The sequence below is a fragment of the Triturus cristatus genome, chromosome 2_1 (assembly GCF_964204655.1).
Source record: "Triturus cristatus chromosome 2_1, aTriCri1.1, whole genome shotgun sequence".
Classification (NCBI taxonomy): Eukaryota; Metazoa; Chordata; class Amphibia; order Caudata; family Salamandridae; genus Triturus; species Triturus cristatus.
The window spans coordinates 610,693,659-610,715,324 of record NC_140581.1 but is presented as its reverse complement, the minus strand read 5'-3'; positions in this window follow the sequence as shown (position 1 = coordinate 610,715,324).

The window sequence follows — 21,666 nt, the reverse complement described above, 5'->3', positions numbered from 1 at the left end:
CAATTCACAACACTGGTTCCACTGCATTTGCCTGGGGGTAATCACATTTGGGGCTTACTTACTTTTACCTTGCCAACTTGCTTGCTCGCTGCCCGAAACCAGATGCCAGATGCCCCCTGGAAGGCTGAGAGAGTGGGATGGTGGAGCGCCAAGGAGCGTGGACACTAGAAACCATATACCAAACACCAGCCAAATTCCAGACAACTGTTGGCATTGAAACCAGCAGCGCAGTGTTCTTCTTCTTTCGTCAATACGCTGGAGCAAGATTAAAGTAGATTAAATTACCGAAGTTGCTGGGTGGGCCAAGTGGGCCGATTCTTCAACCACAAGTCACAGGGTCAAGAGATTCACGCAGTTCAAACCCCCACATAGCACGTATCACTTTATCCTCTGATCGCCTTCGCTTGGCTTCCTCCTCTTCTTCCTCCTCCTCCTCCATGAATGCGGCCGCAAAGGTAAAACAAAATCAATACAGTTATTACAGGGTTAATATTAGCCTAAACATACCCCCTCCTAGACTATTAAATCATTTACCAACCTTGATAAAACCCTTTCTTAGCTCACTAACACAGGAACCTACTGTTTCCCACAAGCCATGCTCCTTTAAAGCGTAGTGGGCAAAAGAACAATGGATTTAACCCAGATCTCTTGACTGGGGGAGAATGTCTGCATTGTCAGCATTCCGTCCATCATTTGTTTGTTGTAACGCTTTTTGCCCTAAGTGGGATGGGTATTCCCAGACGTGGGACCCGTGCTCACTACGCCACTGGAGTCAAGCTATCCTGGCTGATGACGGCTGATAGCCAGAAACTGGTCCTAGGATGCTTGATTCCGGTCCAGGGAAGACATGGCTTGGCAGTTCGGGCTGGACTGTTCCCATGAGGCACAGGGTCAAGACTGATTTGCATATGGCCATGTCTAAACTGGGGTGGCGTAGTGGGCAAAAGAACGATGGATTTAACCCAGATCTCTTGACTGGGGGAGAATGTCTGCATTGTCAGCATTCCGTCCATCATTTGTTTGTTGTAACGCTTTTCGCCCTAAGTGGGATGGGTATTCCCAGACATGGGACCCGTGCTCACTACGCCACTGGAATCAAGATATCCTGGCTGATGACGGCTGATAGCCAGAAACCGGTCCTAGGATGCTTGATTCCGGTCCAGGGAAGACATGGCTTGGCAGTTCGGGCTGGACTGTTCCCGTGAGGCACAGGGTCAAGACTGATTTGCATATGGCCATGTCTAAACTGGGGTGGCGTAGTGGGCAAAAGAACAATGGATTTAACCCAGATCTCTTGACTGGGGGAGAATGTCTGCATTGTCAGCATTCCATCCATCATTTGTTTGTTGTAACGCTTTTCGCCCTAAGTGGGATGGGTATTCCCAGACGTGGGACCCGTGCTCACTACGCCACTGGAGTCAAGCTATCCTGGCTGATGACGGCTGATAGCCAGAAACCGGTCCTAGGATGCTTGATTCCGGTCCAGGGAAGACATGGCTTGGCAGTTCGGGCTGGACTGTTCCCATGAGGCACAGGGTCAAGACTGATTTGCATATGGCCATGTCTAAACTGGGGTGGCGTAGTGGGCAAAAGAACGATGGATTTTACCCAGATCTCTTGACTGGGGGAGAACGTCTGCATTGTCAGCATTCCGTCCATCATTTGTTTGTTGTAACGCTTTTCGCCCTAAGTGGGATGGGTATTCCCAGACGTGGGACCCGTGCTCACTACGCCACTGGAGTCAAGCTATCCTGGCTGATGACGGCTGATAGCCAGAAACCGGTCCTAGGATGCTTGATTCCGGTCCAGGGAAGACATGGCTTGGCAGTTCGGGCTGGACTGTTCCCATGAGGCACAGGGTCAAGACTGATTTGCATATGGCCATGTCTAAACTGGGGTGGCGTAGTGGGCAAAAGAACGATGGATTTAACCCAGATCTCTTGACTGGGGGAGAATGTCTGCATTGTCAGCATTCCGTCCATCATTTGTTTGTTGTAACGCTTTTCGCCCTAAGTGGGATGGGTATTCCCAGACGTGGGACCCGTGCTCACTACGCCACTGGAGTCAAGCTATCCTGGCTGATGACGGCTGATAGCCAGAAACCGGTCCTAGGATGCTTGATTCCGGTCCAGGGAAGACATGGCTTGGCAGTTCGGGCTGGACTGTTCCCATGAGGCACAGGGTCAAGACTGATTTGCATATGGCCATGTCTAAACTGGGGTGGCGTAGTGGGCAAAAGAACGATGGATTTAACCCAGATCTCTTGACTGGGGGAGAATGTCTGCATTGTCAGCATTCCGTCCATCATTTGTTTGTTGTAACGCTTTTTGCCCTAAGTGGGATGGGCATTCCCAGACGTGGGACCCGTGCTCACTACACCACTGGAGTCAAGCTATCCTGGCTGATGACGGCTGATAGCCAGAAACCGGTCCTAGGATGCTTGATTCCGGTCCAGGGAAGACATGGCTTGGCAGTTCGGGCTGGACTGTTCCCATGAGGCACAGGGTCAAGACTGATTTGCATATGGCCATGTCTAAACTGGGGTGGCGTAGTGGGCAAAAGAACGATGGATTTAACCCAGATCTCTTGACTGGGGGAGAATGTCTGCATTGTCAGCATTCCGTCCATCATTTGTTTGTTGTAACGCTTTTCGCCCTAAGTGGGATGGGTATTCCCAGACGTGGGACCCGTGCTCACTACGCCACTGGAGTCAAGCTATCCTGGCTGATGACGGCTGATAGCCAGAAACCGGTCCTAGGATGCTTGATTCCGGTCCAGGGAAGACATGGCTTGGCAGTTCGGGCTGGACTGTTCCCATGAGGCACAGGGTCAAGACTGATTTGCATATGGCCATGTCTAAACTGGGGTGGCGTAGTGGGCAAAAGAACGATGGATTTAACCCAGATCTCTTGACTAGGGGAGAATGTCTGCATTGTCAGCATTCCATTCATCATTTGTTTGTTGTAACGCTTTTCGCCCTAAGTGGGATGGGTATTCCCAGACGTGGGACCCGTGCTCACTACGCCACTGGAGTCAAGCTATCCTGGCTGATGACGGCTGATAGCCAGAAACCAGTCCTAGGATGCTTGATTCCGGTCCAGGGAAGACATGGCTTGGCAGTTCGGGCTGGACTGTTCCCATGAGGCACAGGGTCAAGACTGATTTGCATATGGCCATGTCTAAACTGGGGTGGCGTAGTGGGCAAAAGAACAATGGATTTTACCCAGATCTCTTGACTGGGGGAGAACGTCTGCATTGTCAGCATTCCGTCCATCATTTGTTTGTTGTAACGCTTTTCGCCCTAAGTGGGATGGGTATTCCCAGACGTGGGACCCGTGCTCACTACGCCACTGGAGTCAAGCTATCCTGGCTGATGACGGCTGATAGCCAGAAACCGGTCCTAGGATGCTTGATTCCCGTCCAGGGAAGACATGGCTTGGCAGTTCGGGCTGGACTGTTCCCATGAGGCACAGGGTCAAGACTGATTTGCATATGGCCATGTCTAAACTGGGGTGGCGTAGTGGGCAAAAGAACGATGGATTTAACCCAGATCTCTTGACTGGGGGAGAATGTCTGCATTGTCAGCATTCCGTCCATCATTTGTTTGTTGTAACGCTTTTCGCCCTAAGTGGGATGGGTATTCCCAGACGTGGGACCCGTGCTCACTACGCCACTGGAGTCCAGCTATCCTGGCTGATGACGGCTGATAGCCAGAAACCGGTCCTAGGATGCTTGATTCCGGTCCAGGGAAGACATGGCTTGGCAGTTCGGGCTGGACTGTTCCCATGAGGCACAGGGTCAAGACTGATTTGCATATGGCCATGTCTAAACTGGGGTGGCGTAGTGGGCAAAAGAACGATGGATTTAACCCAGATCTCTTGACTGGGGGAGAATGTCTGCATTGTCAGCATTCCGTCCATCATTTGTTTGTTGTAACGCTTTTCGCCCTAAGTGGGATGGGTATTCCCAGACGTGGGACCCGTGCTCACTACGCCACTGGAGTCAAGCTATCCTGGCTGATGACGGCTGATAGCCAGAAACCGGTCCTAGGATGCTTGATTCCGGTCCAGGGAAGACATGGCTTGGCAGTTCGGGCTGGACTGTTCCCATGAGGCACAGGGTCAAGACTGATTTGCATATGGCCATGTCTAAACTGGGGTGGCGTAGTGGGCAAAAGAACGATGGATTTAACCCAGATCTCTTGACTGGGGGAGAATGTCTGCATTGTCAGCATTCCGCCCATCATTTGTTTGTTGTAACGCTTTTCGCCCTAAGTGGGATGGGCATTCCCAGACGTGGGACCCGTGCTCACTACGCCACTGGAGTCAAGCTATCCTGGCTGATGACGGCTGATAGCCAGAAACCGGTCCTAGGATGCTTGATTCCGGTCCAGGGAAGACATGGCTTGGCAGTTCGGGCTGGACTGTTCCCATGAGGCACAGGGTCAAGACTGATTTGCATATGGCCATGTCTAAACTGGGGTGGCGTAGTGGGCAAAAGAACGATGGATTTAACCCAGATCTCTTGACTGGGGGAGAATGTCTGCATTGTCAGCATTCCGTCCATCATTTGTTTGTTGTAACGCTTTTTGCCCTAAGTGGGATGGGTATTCCCAGACGTGGGACCCGTGCTCACTACGCCACTGGAGTCAAGCTATCCTGGCTGATGACGGCTGATAGCCAGAAACCGGTCCTAGGATGCTTGATTCCGGTCCAGGGAAGACATGGCTTGGCAGTTCGGGCTGGACTGTTCCCATGAGGCACAGGGTCAAGACTGATTTGCATATGGCCATGTCTAAACTGGGGTGGCGTAGTGGGCAAAAGAACGATGGATTTAACCCAGATCTCTTGACTGGGGGAGAATGTCTGCATTGTCAGCATTCCGTCCATCATTTGTTTGTTGTAACGCTTTTCGCCCTAAGTGGGATGGGTATTCCCAGACGTGGGACCCGTGCTCACTACGCCACTGGAGTCAAGCTATCCTGGCTGATGACGGCTGATAGCCAGAAACCGGTCCTAGGATGCTTGATTCCCGTCCAGGGAAGACATGGCTTGGCAGTTCGGGCTGGACTGTTCCCATGAGGCACAGGGTCAAGACTGATTTGCATATGGCCATGTCTAAACTGTGGTGGCGTAGTGGGCAAAAGAACGATGGATTTAACCCAGATCTCTTGACTGGGGGAGAATGTCTGCATTGTCAGCATTCCGTCCATCATTTGTTTGTTGTAACGCTTTTTGCCCTAAGTGGGATGGGTATTCCCAGACGTGGGACCCGTGCTCACTACGCCACTGGAGTCAAGCTATCCTGGCTGATGACGGCTGATAGCCAGAAACCGGTCCTAGGATGCTTGATTCCGGTCCAGGCAAGACATGGCTTGGCAGTTCGGGCTGGACTGTTCCCATGAGGCACAGGGTCAAGACTGATTTGCATATGGCCATGTCTAAACTGGGGTGGCGTAGTGGGCAAAAGAACGATGGATTTAACCCAGATCTCTTGACTGGGGGAGAATGTCTGCATTGTCAGCATTCCGTCCATCATTTGTTTGTTGTAACCCTTTAAAGCTTGGGCTTCAACAGAAATTTTAGTGATATTTTGAACATATACATTAATAACCCTAGCGCTAAACGTTTTTGCATAATCATTGCACCATAGTCATTGTTTCAGAATGTATCTGTGTTAAGGTGGCGGAAGTGTCAGAAGCAAACTGGTCTACAAGTGTAGACAAAAGTCGAATATTCACATCATTCATAGTTACACCTATAGATGTAATCATAGCTCCTACTATATCTACAACTATCTGTCCAAACAGACATTTTAATCTCTGCAAACTAACAGCATCATTCATTTCATTCAGATGATCAACTTTAGGAAACATTAAGCAAGATAGTATGAACCCACCCAACTACATGGCAGGTTGAAAAAGGCAGTTTTACCCAACATATAATACATCCTTCTTAAAATTAGTTCTTCATCATTTAGGAAATCATCACTGATGGCATACCTTCTTTCACACTCACTCAAGCCCACATATTCAATTGACCCAACTCTTTTTGGTTCACAATGAACCATTCATAATCCACTCTTTCTATCATGCTCCATTTTCAATCAGTAATTTATTTCGATTAATTAAAATCATTACATGTATTTATCTTAAAAAAAGACGAATAAATAATTGGATAGTTAGATGAATGAATAGTAGAAAAATACAACTAAAAGACGCTTAAAACTTAGCATTTTAAAAGAGTTTTTCCTTCAAAAGGATTAATTATTCAAAGCGTGTGACCTCTTAACCGGGAGTCTTCTCAGCCAGTCTCAATCTTGGGATGCAAATTTGACAGTGGAAATTCTTTGCCTTAATCTGCTCTGTTATCTTCTTCTCATCTTTCCAATCTCTCACAATTTTCGTTTTCTTTCATTATATTTCCTAACAAACTTGTGTTCTCCTTGACTTAAACTGCACACATACCCTGTTTAGTCTTGTTACTATCACGGTTAATTTTTGTGTAATTGTATTCAGACTTTTGCCATATGTTAACCTATTTTTAGCATCTTGAAAGACAGACAGGTGTTCTAGTGAAATGTTGAAATTTGACAGATAAGGCGATACAAATTTATGTTTAATAAAATGTTTGACAAACACATTACAGGCTAGGACATAGGAAGCTGCAGATATGTGGCTTTTTCACCTGCAGAAGAAGGAAGAAAAGTACACAGAAACAAATCAGTAGTGCCCATAATATCCACATTTCACTCATATATCTTGTTATAAATATTATTATGAAATCCACTAACTAAGCTTTTCCTATGTGCCAATGTGTTAGATGTAATATCATGATATACTGTTATTAATTTGAGTGTCTGTGGAGACATAGCTCACTAGAAAAATGTGACACAACAATAAGCCAACACAGATTATTAGTGTTATCAAGGAGCTAAAACCAATAACTTTGCAGCATTTGAAATATGCAATTTCTATTGCCATCAAAAAGGAATGTGAAAATACAAAAAGCAACTCATACTTACTTTAAAACAATAATGGGACTTTTGTTCTTCTTTTCTTTGTATGCTTTCAAAGTACTAATCTTACATTAAAATCAAAATAGACTTCAATTTTTGTTCTAAGTTCTTCTGGTTCAGTTCATACAGTTCATATTCTCAAATTATTATCTATGTCTGGATTTTTCAATGTTTAAGCTAATCTCTGTCAGTCTTTTCTGATCATTTAATGTGGTTCTTCTACTGGTTCACTTTAAAAAATGTATAGGTGAAGCATACTTTCTGTATTTGACTCTTCGGACAAAGATGCTAGACGTCCATTGAGATGACGCATAATTTCTGTTTGGAATTCTTTTTCTTGCTGGTCTTTCAGCATCTGGCAACTCACTTTCACTGTTCTCTGAGTCAATTTCAATTACTTCAGATTCTTCATTGATTGACTTTAGTCTTTCAGTCTGTCTGTGCTTTTTTTTTGCAGGTTCTCTTTATTGCCTTTGTTGCCTCTACTCTTGCATCAATATTTGTCACTACTGCTGGGTCTTCATCACTCACTGATGGACTTGAACTTTGATCAACATCAGTAACTCGACTCACTGTTAACTGTTTTCTACCACTCTAGATTCTTGTGACCCAAATTTTCAACTAGAGTCTAACTGGTTGCGAGACTGTTGCATATACTGTGACTCTGGTATAGCTCTAAAAGATTTGGTTTCCCACCCACGGGTGACACAGGTGAGCTTGATTCAATGCTCCTGTGCTGAACATGAAAGGCAGGTTATTGCAGCCTAGCCTAACTTTACCCAATACACTGTTGAAGTGGAATCATTAGTTTTGTGTCACTAGCATCTTAAACCGGGATGTGGGGCAGCGTGGTACCATAATCAAACCTATTTTGCTCTTCACAATATCACGTACACAAATGGCACTAAGAAGACTAGACACTTTAAACTAAAAGCATTTATTGCAACAGGACCCACCTGTTTCTCTGCACATCTAAAATAACCTCACAGAATATCATAAAAACAACAAGAATTCATATTGCGAACAAGAAGAATAACATTAAAATTTTTAACATAGTTAAAATGTAAACCAAAGAAGCCTAGCACAGTAAAACATACTTCTATGTGCTATGTTAGGAGAGCTTTGAAAGTAGAACTTGCAATCTAGATTTTCATAGGGAGAAGCAAGGCACTGCATACATTTTTGGGAGCAAAGGCTTCTGTCAGCAAAGAGTCATTAAGGCAGTGTACCCTGTGAAAGGAAAACACACACCACAGCAGTATCTTTCCTCCTGGATTGAGTTTGTTATCCACATCAGGTGAGACACAGCATCTTCTTGGTGCACTGGCAGCAGTCAAGCCCAACTCCGGTAGTATCTTGCGCGACAATCTGGGCGAAGGGCCTCCCCTGACAGGTGGTAAAGTGGCCGTCCTTTTGTATTATCTCTTATAAAAGATTGGAATTTCTAACATAAGTGCAGGAATTACCGGCAGAGTCTATTTGCTTGCAGGTGCGTGTTCAGACATATAACATAAATCAACGTCATTTCAGACTACACTGTTTTGACTATTTGTCTGTATTTGCTCTTATTTGACTTTGAAAGTGTGATAATAAGGCACTTTTCCCGGGCAGATGTTGCATCAGGTGTTTTATCTATGTTATAGCCTGAATGACTTAACACTTTCTTAGTTCTTAGAAAGATGAGATCAGACGACATCTGTGACAGCAGCAGCAGCAGCTATGTCAATGATTCTACAGGAATAAAGAAGATGGAGACTATGTTTCATAAAATGGAGTTGGGGCCTACCCAAGATGGTGTCGGGCCTTATAGACTTTATACCAACACTACTTCTTTGTGCTGCCACTCATGACTTTGTATCAGCTCTTTTTGCTGATCCTTGACTCGAAACTGGCCACTGCTACTAATACCTTCACCAGAATATTCACTCTCATCAGCAGCAACTTGTACAACAATATCATTTTCACCAGTTTAACAATTTTCAACCCCCTTTGGATCCATGGTGCGACCTTGAGCTTGACTCTGTGAATGACTGGTTGTTGTCACCACTTCTTCATCCACCGCTTTCACTCCTCTTGAGTGAGTGGTTTATATCCACTGCGGTATTCCGGCACACTTCACAGCAGTGCTAGTCACAAATACAACCCAGAATGGTCCCCTTTAATGCCCTTCTAAATAATTTTTGAGGATGTGTTTTTTTTATGAGAACCCAATCTCTTGGGTTCAGTGGGTAACACTGTGTTTCTTTTGTCGATGCTCTTGCCACCTGATGAGAAAGAGATTTCAACATATCAGCCAGACCTTTGCAGTAATCTATACCAGTGTCATCAGTTATTGAAACAAGTAGCTGAAAGAACATAGGCCAGTCCCATTGCTCTGCCCTTTAACACTTCATGGGGCAAGAGACCAGTCTTTTTATCTGGGGTACTTCTAACACTCATTAGAACAAGAGGAAGAGTATCGGTCATTTCAGTGTAGTGGATGCGCATACTTTGACCAGTTTGTTTTTAATGGTCCCATTTATACTCTGGACTATGCCAGATGATTGACAATAGCTCCTATAGAACCTTTGATCAATGTGGAAAGCTATACAAATCAATTTCTAAATTTGATTTTTAAAATGGGAGTCAAGATCTGTCTCACTAGAGGTCAACTCAAAATATGACTTTTTAAAGGTTTCAAGCAATTCTATCCATAGAACTCTCTGGATGCGGTGATTTTACACACAGTACCTTAGAGGCGTCAAAATCCAAAAGCAAAAAAAAACAGCTGCACAGGAGGAAAGCGTCGGAAAACACAGCGATGCGTAGATTCCCGAGTCCCTGGGGACTGCAGTTCTGCTGCATGCAGTAGAAGTGTTGCATCGAGTCCGGACTGTAAGGGGAAGTGATGCCTCAAAATACAAGACTGTTCTAGCCTGCAGGTGGTGTGGTGGAAAACTTGGTGCACAGGTGTGATGCATGGAAATCCGGATGTGCTGGAGGTCGATGCAGCACTGGCAAACAAGTGATGCGTTGATTTTTCAGCCGTAGTTCCACGATGTGTTGATGCACCGCACAGCAGGGCCTGCGTTTGAGTCAGTGCAGCGGTCTCAGAATTCGGAAGCATTGTGCGATGAAATTGGACAGCAGCGGTTTCTTTGGCCACGGCAGGAGGTACGTCGATTTCATCAGCCACACAGTGGTGGTGCGTGGAAACTTTTTCTGCACAGCAATTCTGCGTTGGTAAAACAGGTGCTGGAAGGCTAAAGCATTGATTTTCAAGTCATTTGCAGCTTTTTGCAACAGCAATACCTCCAAGGGCCCAGAATTGGAATTGGCACCCTTTGGCAGGTCAGAACTCCTAGCAGTGGAGTTCAGGGATGTTGCAGGTTAAGTCTTTGATGGCCCTTGAACGTCTTAACAGGTCGCAAGCACACACAAGCACTTGGGGAAACTTCACAGGCAGGATACACAGCAAAGTGTAGTTCTTTTCTTCGCCAAAGCAGAAGCAGCAACTGCAGGCCAGCCTGCAAAGCAACACACAGCACAAGGGCAGTACTCCTCCTTACAGCTCTTCAGCTCTTCTCCTTGGCAGAGTCTCCTCTTGATCCAGAAGTGTTAAAAAAAATTGGGGGTTTTAGGACCAATACTTATACCCCTTTTGGCCCTTGAAATAGGCATTCATCAAAGGATTGTCTTTGTAGTGCACAGGTTCTTGCTGTGCCTGGTCTTGACTCCAGACTCACCCCAGGGTTAGAGACAGCATTGTGAGAGGCCAGACACAGCACTAATGAGGTGCCAGTGACAACTCCTCCCACCACTCTAGCTCAGGAAGGCCTATCAACCTGGTGATGGACAATCAGGGTATGCAGGGCACACCTCAACTCCCTTTTTGTGACTAGAATGAATGTACAAACTGGACCCTGTCAGTCTAAACCAGATATTGATTCCACAGGCTGGCAGAGGCACAAGATGGTAAAACAAGGAGATGCACACTTTCTAGAAGTGGCATTTCCAAACACACAATTTGAAAACCACCTTTACTAAAATATGTGTTTTTAAATTCGGAGCTCAGAGAGCCTAAACTCCAAATCGCTAGCTGGTCCCAATTGAGAGCTACATGTGTAAAATATTACAAGGCAGCTCCAATAATAGCCCATGGGAGAGTTAGTCCTTGCAACAGTGAAAAACAAAAGTTGAAGTATTTCACTATCAGGACAGGTAAAACACACCAGTACATGTCCTACCTTTCACAATCACAGCTCCCTGCCCATGGGGTACCTTGGACGTACCTTAGGGGTGTCTTATATGCAGTAAAAAGGGAAGGTTAAGACCTGGCAAGTGGGTGCACTTGCCGGGTCGACATGGCAGTTTAAAGCTGCACCCACAGAAAATGCAATGGCAGGCCTGAGACAGTTTTCAGGGCTACTCGTGTGGGTGGTATAGCCAGTGCAGGTCCACTAGTAGCATTTGATTTACAGGCCCTGGGAACACATTGTGCACTTTACTAGGGACTTACCAGTCAATAAAATAGGCAAATCATGGATAACCAATCCGAATCACAGTTTACACAGGGAGTACTTGCACTTTAGCACTGATCAGCAGTGGTAAAGAGCCCAGAGCACATAATCCAGCAAAAATGAAGTTGAGCATAACTAGCTAGAGGCAGAAAGACAGGGAAAACCAAGCCAAGGATGGCAGGTCTACTAGCTTGATAGTTCTTTTCGTAACCCAATATTTCCCATTTCCTTTTCTCATACTCAAGCTTCCTCCTGGGGGGGTCCTTCAATTCACTCAAGGAAGTTTGAACTACATTTACCCAAAAACTTTTTACATTTTCTGCATTAACTACAGAATTCTCAAAGATTAATTGTTTTGTACACTGAATCATTTAATCTTACCATTTAATGCTCAATTGTACAATATCTGGCCACCTGGTCTGCATTTTTATTCTGACCATATATTTTCCAGTCCTATTAGCAGCACACTTAATCACTGTCAGTACTTTTGGCTGTTGTATTTCTTCCAACAAATCAAGGTACATATAAACTGTTCCTGATGGGAGTTCCATAGAGTGCAAACGGGGGTTGTAGGGCGCACACCTTTTTCTTTTAGTTAATTTGAAAGATTCTTTCTTATCCAATTGTTCTGGTTTGCGTGCTCGTCGGTAAAGTGCCCTACCCAAAATGGCACCTGAGATAAACATATGAATAGGGGAGAGGCAACGTTTTGCCCCAACCGACCGCACAGCTGAATTGCGCCTATCTGGCAGACAGTTCATAATCTTTATCCGTTTTTAAACCACTGCTTAACCACGTAAACCATTCTCTGTGTGTCTTCTCTTTCATTCTGCATTTTTGTTAATCCACACGCGGGATGATATGCCATTTTCAAGTTTCTAATGTAAAAGCTGTGCCCATCCGGACCTCTTGCTCAAACACGACAAGTGCAGGAATTCATCCAAAGCAGCGTTTATTAATAAAAACCAATGCATTTCGGGCCCCAAGGGCCCTTCATCAGGGTGCGCTGTAAATAACAATTAAAACAGATATTCATTACCATCACAAGAGTTTTTTAACATCAGACTTCAACACCATGAATCAATATACAACGTTACGTTTGGTATATCTCTCTTATTGCTTTCCTACATTACTCCATTTACTGAAAACAATGTAGATATGGCCCGTGTATCAGTGAACAATTAATCTACCTCTCTACTCAATTGACTACAATCCCTACTGTACAAAAAACATTCACCCCTCTTTTGAATATAGTTTGCATTTTAACAATCCATTTTTCTTCCTGTTTAATTTCCACTATCTCTCAATCTACTGCGTCATTCAAACCCCTGTCTCAATCAACACCCCCCCTCTCTCACTCTGCCGATTACCATACATGCCTGATGATTCTCCCTGTATTTAACACTTCCCCGCTACTCATCCACCCACGTATCCTCAAACACCTACTTGTATTAATACTTGATTGCAATCTAAATCTCTCACCATTCACTCGTACTCATACACACCAACCCCGCCTTTCATAGAGTAAACCCATCAGTAGTTACAACACTCACGTGCCCTCATTCACGCTCACACACCGTTCCCCTTCTTCCATTCGTGCTCACACACCGCTCACGCACTCATACTGATCATTTATTCAAAATCGAAACCCTCCGCTCACAGTCATCTACCCATGCTTCAATCCAATGAATGCACGTACCTGCTTCAAACGCTCTCGCTAATCCACCATTATCTTGATTTTAGTGAGCTTGTGTACAGCCTATGTTCCCGCCCTTATATGAACCAATGCCTCTCAAGGCCACTCCTACTGATTAGAGAGTAAATTAACTCTTTCCCGCCAAGGAATCACTCGCAAAAGACATCCACAGATTAAACCACACTACATTGCCCATAATGCAGTATCCCCAAACATTGTAACATGAGTATTACTAGTCCAAAATAATTATTATCACTTTTTGGTTAAACCTCATGATATCTTGCTGAGAATCAGTAATTGGATATCAGTTTTCAAGTCTTTCACAGCACCAAAAACTTCCGCTTCTTGCTTGAACGAACCCAGTTGTTGCTCCGTTCGTGTGGATAATTATACCGGTGACTTTTTCTGCATACCTTTTTGAACTGGGCGGGTGCTGCCCCACTTTGGGTAAATCTCATTAATGTGCAAACGGGGGTTGTAGGGCGCACACCTTTTTCTTTTAGTTAATTTGAAAGATTCTTTCTTATCCAATTGTTCTGGTTTGCGTGCTCGTCGGTAAAGTGCCCTACCCAAAATGGCACCTGAGATAAACATATGAATAGGGGAGAGGCAACGTTTTGCCCCAACCGACCGCACAGCTGAATTGCGCCTATCTGGCAGACAGTTCATAATCTTTATCCGTTTTTAAACCACTGCTTAACCACGTAAACCATTCTCTGTGTGTCTTCTCTTTCATTCTGCATTTTTGTTAATCCACACGCGGGATGATATGCCATTTTCAAATTTCTAATGTAAAAGCTGTGCCCATCCGGACCTCTTGCTCAAACACGACAAGTGCAGGAATTCATCCAAAGCAGCGTTTATTTATAAAAACCAATGCATTTCGGGCCCCAAGGGCCCTTCATCAGGGTGCGCTGTAAATAACAATTAAAACAGATATTCATTACCATCACAAGAGTTTTTTAACATCAGACTTCAACACCATGAATCAATATACAACGTTACGTTTGGTATATCTCTCTTATTGCTTTCCTACATTACTCCATTTACTGAAAACAATGTAGATATGGCCCGTGTATCAGTGAACAATTAATCTACCTCTCTACTCAATTGACTACAATCCCTACTGTACAAAAAACATTCACCCCTCTTTTGAATATAGTTTGCATTTTAACAATCCATTTTTCTTCCTGTTTAATTTCCACTATCTCTCAATCTACTGCGTCATTCAAGTTCCATAGAGTGTCATAAAACCCCTTTGTTACCACATTTGTCAAACATCATAGACCACTCCAAAATCATATTGGCCTTCTTGACAGATTTGTCACATTCACCTTTTCTGACAGGCAACAAGCTCTTTTCAGTGCAATCAATTTGCAACTTCTGCTGAAGCTACATTTGGCAGGTAGAATGCTTCAAGAATTTCAGGAATGCAGCATACTGCATAGGCAGCCTTCACTGCTCCACAATGATCTCTCAAAAAGAAGCTTCGACAAGCAAAATCAGATTTGCCACTTCAAGAGGAATTTCTATAGTGCGTCGTCTTGGCTTGGTACACATCTCTACACTAATGCGTTCATGTTTCTGGTTCATTATCATCATCATCACTCCCATCTCTGTCTTCACTATTGTCTGGAACAGGAAGCAGTGTTACAAAATTTAGGAAATTACATCCTTTGATCGATCTCTGAAGCTAGTACGACGTGTTTACATCTGGTCAGATGACTGTCATGTGCTGAGTCCATATACAGGTCAGCAAAAAGTCAACTGAATGTGGAACAAGCACAATTAATGTATGGCCCACCATATTCCCTTCACTTTCCTTAATTGCAATGCAAACAGCTGCAGCTTTTTTCAGACAATCAGGAAGACTCAGAGCTACTGGATCTAACACAGCTGATAGGTAGGCCTCTGGCTTCAGGACTCCCCAGTGTATCTAAGTAAGCAAGTAATCTTTTGTAAGTACAGTGTATCTAAGTAAGTACAGAATGAGCACACCATTTGCTCTCTCATGGCAATAGTGGAAAAACATAATATTTTATTTGGGCCTCCCAAGAGCAGGTACATTACACAATTGCTCCCTCAACACCTGAAAGGCCTTTAAACACTTGTCATCAGTGGTATTGGATCTCTTATGTCTCTGTGGTTTAACCTTACTAAAGTCTTCACGATCAAGGAAAGGGAAGGTTTGGAATCCACTGACAACAGTAGCTGATAATTTCAAGGAACATTCTCATCTCCCTCTGGTTGATAGGAGGATTCCTCTTCAGCTTTGTAGAAACCCGTTCTTTTGGAACCTCCATAGAACGAAATGTAGAGCGGGCCAATCCTGTATCTTTCATGAAAGAAACAGAGTGGCCATTCACGTCACCATCAATAAATTGGCCACTTTGGACTACCTCAAGGACTGCTTTGAGTTAGTAATCCTCCTTGCCCCTCAGACATTGTCATTGGGAATTAGTTCCCTGGAGAAAACTGAGATACATCATTAGCTCAGGTGGACACCATTCATTGTTCCATAGGGTGTCTTTGCCTTTCCCGGAGATGAGAACTTTTGTCTTGTATGTGTTATGTTTGGAATAGTTGTTCATCCAGAATCAATAGATTATGTTGGTACACTGGACTGAAAGGCATTTTGTTTTTCATATTTTGCGGCAACACTGGGGCTGTGGGCATATTCTTGCAAAACTGTCCATATCTTTGCATATTCTGCGGAGGAGCTGGTTGGACTGTAGCTAATGGCTGTGTTTGCACCTGATCCACTTTTTGTTGATCTGCGGAGCAAACTAAATAAGTTTGATTTCGATCTGTATTCTGTCTACATTACCACTTCATGTAACCGATTTTATCGCAGAAATGACAAGCACTGCTTTTCTTAAGCGTATCAATATTTGCATTAATTGCAGAATTATTTACTATCCCTTTACCTCGACCTGACATCTTCACCATCTCATTTTGCATTCTCACACCTTGCATTGAAAACATCACATTGATTCCAGAGTAGTTAGACAACACAGAACCCAAATCAGAAACAATCAACAGATTCCTGCCACTTCTCTGAAGTTGCTTTCTCAGGGCAACTATAAACGTCTCCTTGATCTGTTTCTGCTTTGCATCAAACCAATCACTACTGTACATGGCATACTTTGGGATCTCATATATTCCTTAGGTTGCAAACACAAAAAGATGACGGTTAGAGAGCTGAAACTCTGTCAGACACTCACCCCCAGTCATTCAACTGGGATGAATTCATCATTCTTTAGCTCACTTCGCCACCCCAGTGCAGACCCAGCTATTTGCAAATCAGTCTTGATCCTGTGCCTCATGGGAACAGTCCAGCACGAACTGACAAGTCAGGTCTTCCCTGACCTGGGAACAAGCATCCTGGGGCCGGCTTCGAGGTAACACCCCTCACAGCCAGGCTAGCTTGAATCCAGTGGCAAAGTGAGCAAAGGACCCAAGTCTGGGCATTCCCTGCCAACTTAGGGTAAAGAAAGCAGACACAAGGAGCTGATGGACAGGAGCTGAAACTGTTCAGACACTCATCCTCAGTCAGAGATCTGGGTTAAATCCATAATCGTTCTTTAGCTCATTTCACCACATCAGTTCAGACCCAGGTAAATGCAAATCTGTCTTGACCCTGTGCCTTATGGGAACTGTCCAGCCCGAACTGCCAAGCCAGGTCTTCCCTGGAACAGAAACAAGCATCCTGGGACCGGTTTCGGGGTAACACCTCTCATCAGCCAGGCTATCTTGAATCCAGTGGCAAAGTGAGCAAGGGATCCGCGTCTAGGCACATCCTTCCAACCTAGGGTGAACAAAGCAAACACAAGCAGATGCTAGACGGAGCGCTGACACTCCTCAGACACTCACCCCTAGTAACAGATCTGGGTTGAATCCATCATCATTCTTTAGCTCACTTTGCCACCCCACTTATGACCCAGCTATATGCAAATCAGCCTTGGCCCTGTGCCTCATGGGACCATTCCAGCCCGAACTGCCAAGCCAGGTCTTCCCTGGACCGGAAACAAGCATCCTGAGACCATTTTTGGGGTAACACCCCTCATCAGCCATGCTAGCTTGAATCCAGTTGCAAAGGGAGCAAGGGACCCAGTCTGGGTATACCCTTCCCAAATCAGTCTTGACCCTGTTCCTTATGGGAGCAGTCCAGCCCGAACTGCCAAGCCAGGTCCTCCCTGGACTGGAAACAAGCATCCTGGGACCGGTTTTGGGGTATCACCCCTCATTAGCCAGATTAGCTTGAATCCAGTGGCACAGGGAGCAAGGGACCCACGTTTGGGCATACCCTGCCAACTTAGGGCAAACAAAGCAAACACAAGGAGATGATGGACTGAGCACTGAACCTGTTCAGACACTCACCCCCAGTCACAGATCTGGGATTCAACCCAGATCTGTGACTAGGGGTGAGTGTCTGAACCGTTTCAGCGCTCCGTGAATCATCTCCTTGTGTTTGCTTTGTTTGCCCTAAGTTAACTAACCCCTTTCCTTTCTTTCATGCTTCTGAAGCTTTTTTTGTAGTAACCATCTTCTTGCAACTGGTTCTATATTTCTTCCTTCAAATCCCTCCAGTCCTTTATCTTTTTAACCAGATCCTTAATATGAGCTTGTAAGGTTATTGATCCTAATTCTTTTCTTTTATCATTAGTCAAATGCATTTTGTATTTTTTCTGCCATGTTCTCATTCTACTGATGTCAATCTCACACCCATCAGTCAATTTCTCACTCCCATCATGTGCTTCTCTGATGAAGTGTCTCATTTTACTCACATTGTATGACAACAATCTGTTTGTGTCAATTGTTCCCTGTAAAAGTTCCCCTAATAAAATTTTAAAAGCCCAACATTGATATTTCTCTCCTTTGAAAAGTCAACGGCAACAGTAGCAGCATGTTTGTCACTTGAAACTGAGGAGACATCAGTAAAATCTGCTAGTACTCGGCAAAGCTGACAATGTATTCTCAGGTGGGGCACTTGCTGATGCACTCACAACTGTAAGCAAAGTCAATCCCTGTGATTATACACCTGTAAAATCACATGCTACAAACATATCAGGTACAACGGAACCCTGCCTCTGGATTCCATCTGTGTATTCAGGAGGTTTGGAGCTCAAAAGATCATTTAAAACGTTATCCCCCTCATTCAAATCTCGTTCTCATTTCTGTTTCTCTCTGCCCACCTTATCTGTTTTCTTTTTGTCTGTCGTCTCCTTAACTATTGAAGAGCAAAGTCTCACTTCCTCTATCACTTCCTCCCTTCAAAATTTCTCTTGATGATGCCACTTGCCTTCCAAACCATTGTCTAAATGAGCCCTTCACCTGCTTCTTCATTTTCTTTCTTCTTTCTCTGTAGCCGTCCAATTGCATTTATTAAATGCCTCAAACTGTGAAGGTCGAGATAATGGCTTTCTATACGTCATGGTTTACCTTTCTAATGTTAAAGGTACCCTCTAAAGGAAACTACAAGTTCTTGTCAGAAGAGTATATTCATGCCATTCAGATATCCAGGTTCACATGTTGAAACCAATATCTTTCATCATTTAATATACTGATGTACCATCTGCAGGTATTTTCTGTCCTTCTGTAGCAGGTACACCAGAAGCTTTAGGCTTTTTGAACACAGCATGCATAATTCTCGCTCAAAATAAACCAAAAAATGCACAAAACAAGTTAGAGATCAACAATGAGTCCATGTGCGGCTATGCCAATGGCCTACCAAATATGGGCAACTTTGACAGCAACTAACCAATGGGAGCAAAACTTGTGGTGGTCTCGCCAATCCCACAGTGATTCCTCAGCTGGCCAATCAATCGCAGCGGGGCTTTCTCTGTGAATGGGAAAATAATTTACAGACTTTCTCAATGAACACACACATCAGAGAGTTCTCCAACCATTCAGCCCCCGAAAACATCATCACCCCTTCTCAGGAACTCTGCGACTCCCTGGTGGGCTACTGCCCCGACAAAATCTCCACTATCTACAAATCTTTGAACTCCAACCCACCTCCACAGACACCCTTAGCCTCCTCACTCCCACAGATACAAACCCAGACCACTTACTGACCACATGGGAGCAGCTCACCACTCAAAACACTACAGCCATCATGAACTCTGTCCACTCAGGAGCACCCACGGACCTCTGTACCCCCCATGTCTTCAACTTCGGGTGCAAGATGATCAGCCACGAGCTCCCTGCCATCTTCATCGCATCCAATACCATGGCCACCTTCTCTGAAGAATGGAAACAGGCAGAGGTCAAACCCCTCCTCATGATACAGTCGGCTGGCCCCCGTAAACTCAAGAACTACTGTCTCATTTCTCTGCTCCCCTTTCCCACCAAAGTCCTAAAAAAAGCCATTATCCGCCAACTCACGGAGCACCTGAAGAGCAAAAATCTGGACACCTCCTAATCTAGATTCCGCACCAACCACAGCACCAAAACTGCCCTAATCGCTGCCCCCGATGACATCAGATCCCTCCTTGACCAGGGAGATACGGAGGCACTGATCCTCCCTGACTTCTCAGCAGCATTCAACACTGTATCCCACCACATCCTAATCAAGAGGCTTCATCACATTGGTATCCAAGGAGACGCCCTAAAATGGATTGCCTCCTTCCTCACCATAAGAACCCAGAGAATCGGCCTACCACTTTTCACCTCGGAACCTAAGAACATCATGTGCAGCATCCCTCAAGGCATGTCCTTCAACCCTACACTGTTCAACACCTACATGATACCCCAGGCCAACATCATCAGATCTCATGGACTAAACATACCCTATGCGAATGACAGCCAGCTCATCCTCTCCCTATCAGAAGACCTCACCACCACGATGGCCAACTTCCACAGATGCATGACGAGCATCGCTGACTGGATGAAAGACAACTTCCAACTGCCTAATTCTCAACACAAACAAAACGGAAGTGCTGATCTTTGGGAACAATGCCTCCCCATGTAACAATGCCTGGTAGCCTTCCGAACTTGGACCCACAACGACAGACCATGCCCGCAACCTAGCCATCATCCTAGACAGCAAGCTCTCCATATGAAAAGCAATATCAACTCAGTCTCCTCCGTCTGCTTCCTCACTCTTAACTTGCTCCATAAAATATTCAAATGGCTCCCGTTCAATACCAGATGAATCATCACTCAAGCCCTAGTCTCTATCAAGCTGGAGTTCAGCAACACACTCCACGTAGGAATCATCTTGCACCTCCTGAAGTGACTGCAGACCACAAATAATTCAGCAGCCAGACTTTTCCTCAACTTTCCAAAGCGAACCCACATCACGCCCCCACCTCAGGAAGCTCCACTGGCTTCCTATTCAGAAGAGAAGTCAATTCAGGTGGCTGATCCACACCTACAAAGCCATACACAAGCATGGACCAGCATATATCAACCACGGCCTGAACTGCCACCAACCCTCCAGACACCGGCGCTTCACCTCCCTCTTTGTCATTCACACTTCCCTCATCCACCTAAACAACAGTGGAGGACACTACTTCTACGACCTCACTGTGAAGGCCTGGAATGACCTCTCCCTTCACCTCCGCAACGCATCCTCTCTGTTGGAATTTAAGAAAGGACTCAAGACCTGGCTGTTCAGCTGATCCCTCCCTAGCAGCGGGGTTCTCAGCAAGTGGACACCCTCACGGGTGATTAGCAGCGCTGTACATGTCCTCTTTCATTGATTGATCCCAAATAAGCCAAGGTAAATCTTGACTGCTCAACCGAATTAGGAGAAAATCAGCAGTTTAGAATTAAACAAATATTGCAAATGACAGAAACAAGACTAACACCTTCATGGCACTTGTCAACTTCAACTTGCACCATATCAGACTCCTGTATAGTGGCAAATGCATTTACTCCCATACACCTAGAAGCAAAATGCCACCACCCTAGATTAGGCATAGTAACTCCTTAGAAAAAAATTGTTAGTTCAGAAAAATCTTTGTGTGTATGCGGTACTTCGCAAAATACATTATTTTTATGCAGACATTGTCAACAACAGTATGTCGAGATCTTGTATTTCGGTGAATCCAATAACAAAACTCACAATGAAAACCAAAACTTCTTCAATGCAAATTGCAAATAAGAATAGTACATTAAAAACACAGTGATCGAGCCACTAATTAAACCCAAAATCAACATTGCATATCCAATAAACTCACATACAGCATAACAATCCATCATTCAGCACAAGTCTCCATGCTTCAATAGCACACTAGAACACTTTCATACACAAGAATCATTGTTGTAATACTTTTTGTTCAGGAAGAAGAGCAGCACTGCACATGAATATCATGGCAGAGTTCACCAGCAAAACCCATACTGGAAAATCCACTAAACTAGAGACATCTGGACTAGGACAAACAGAGAGAAATCTCTAAAGCAGATGCTTTTAACTCCCAACCATCCTCTGCTACCGCAATCTGAATC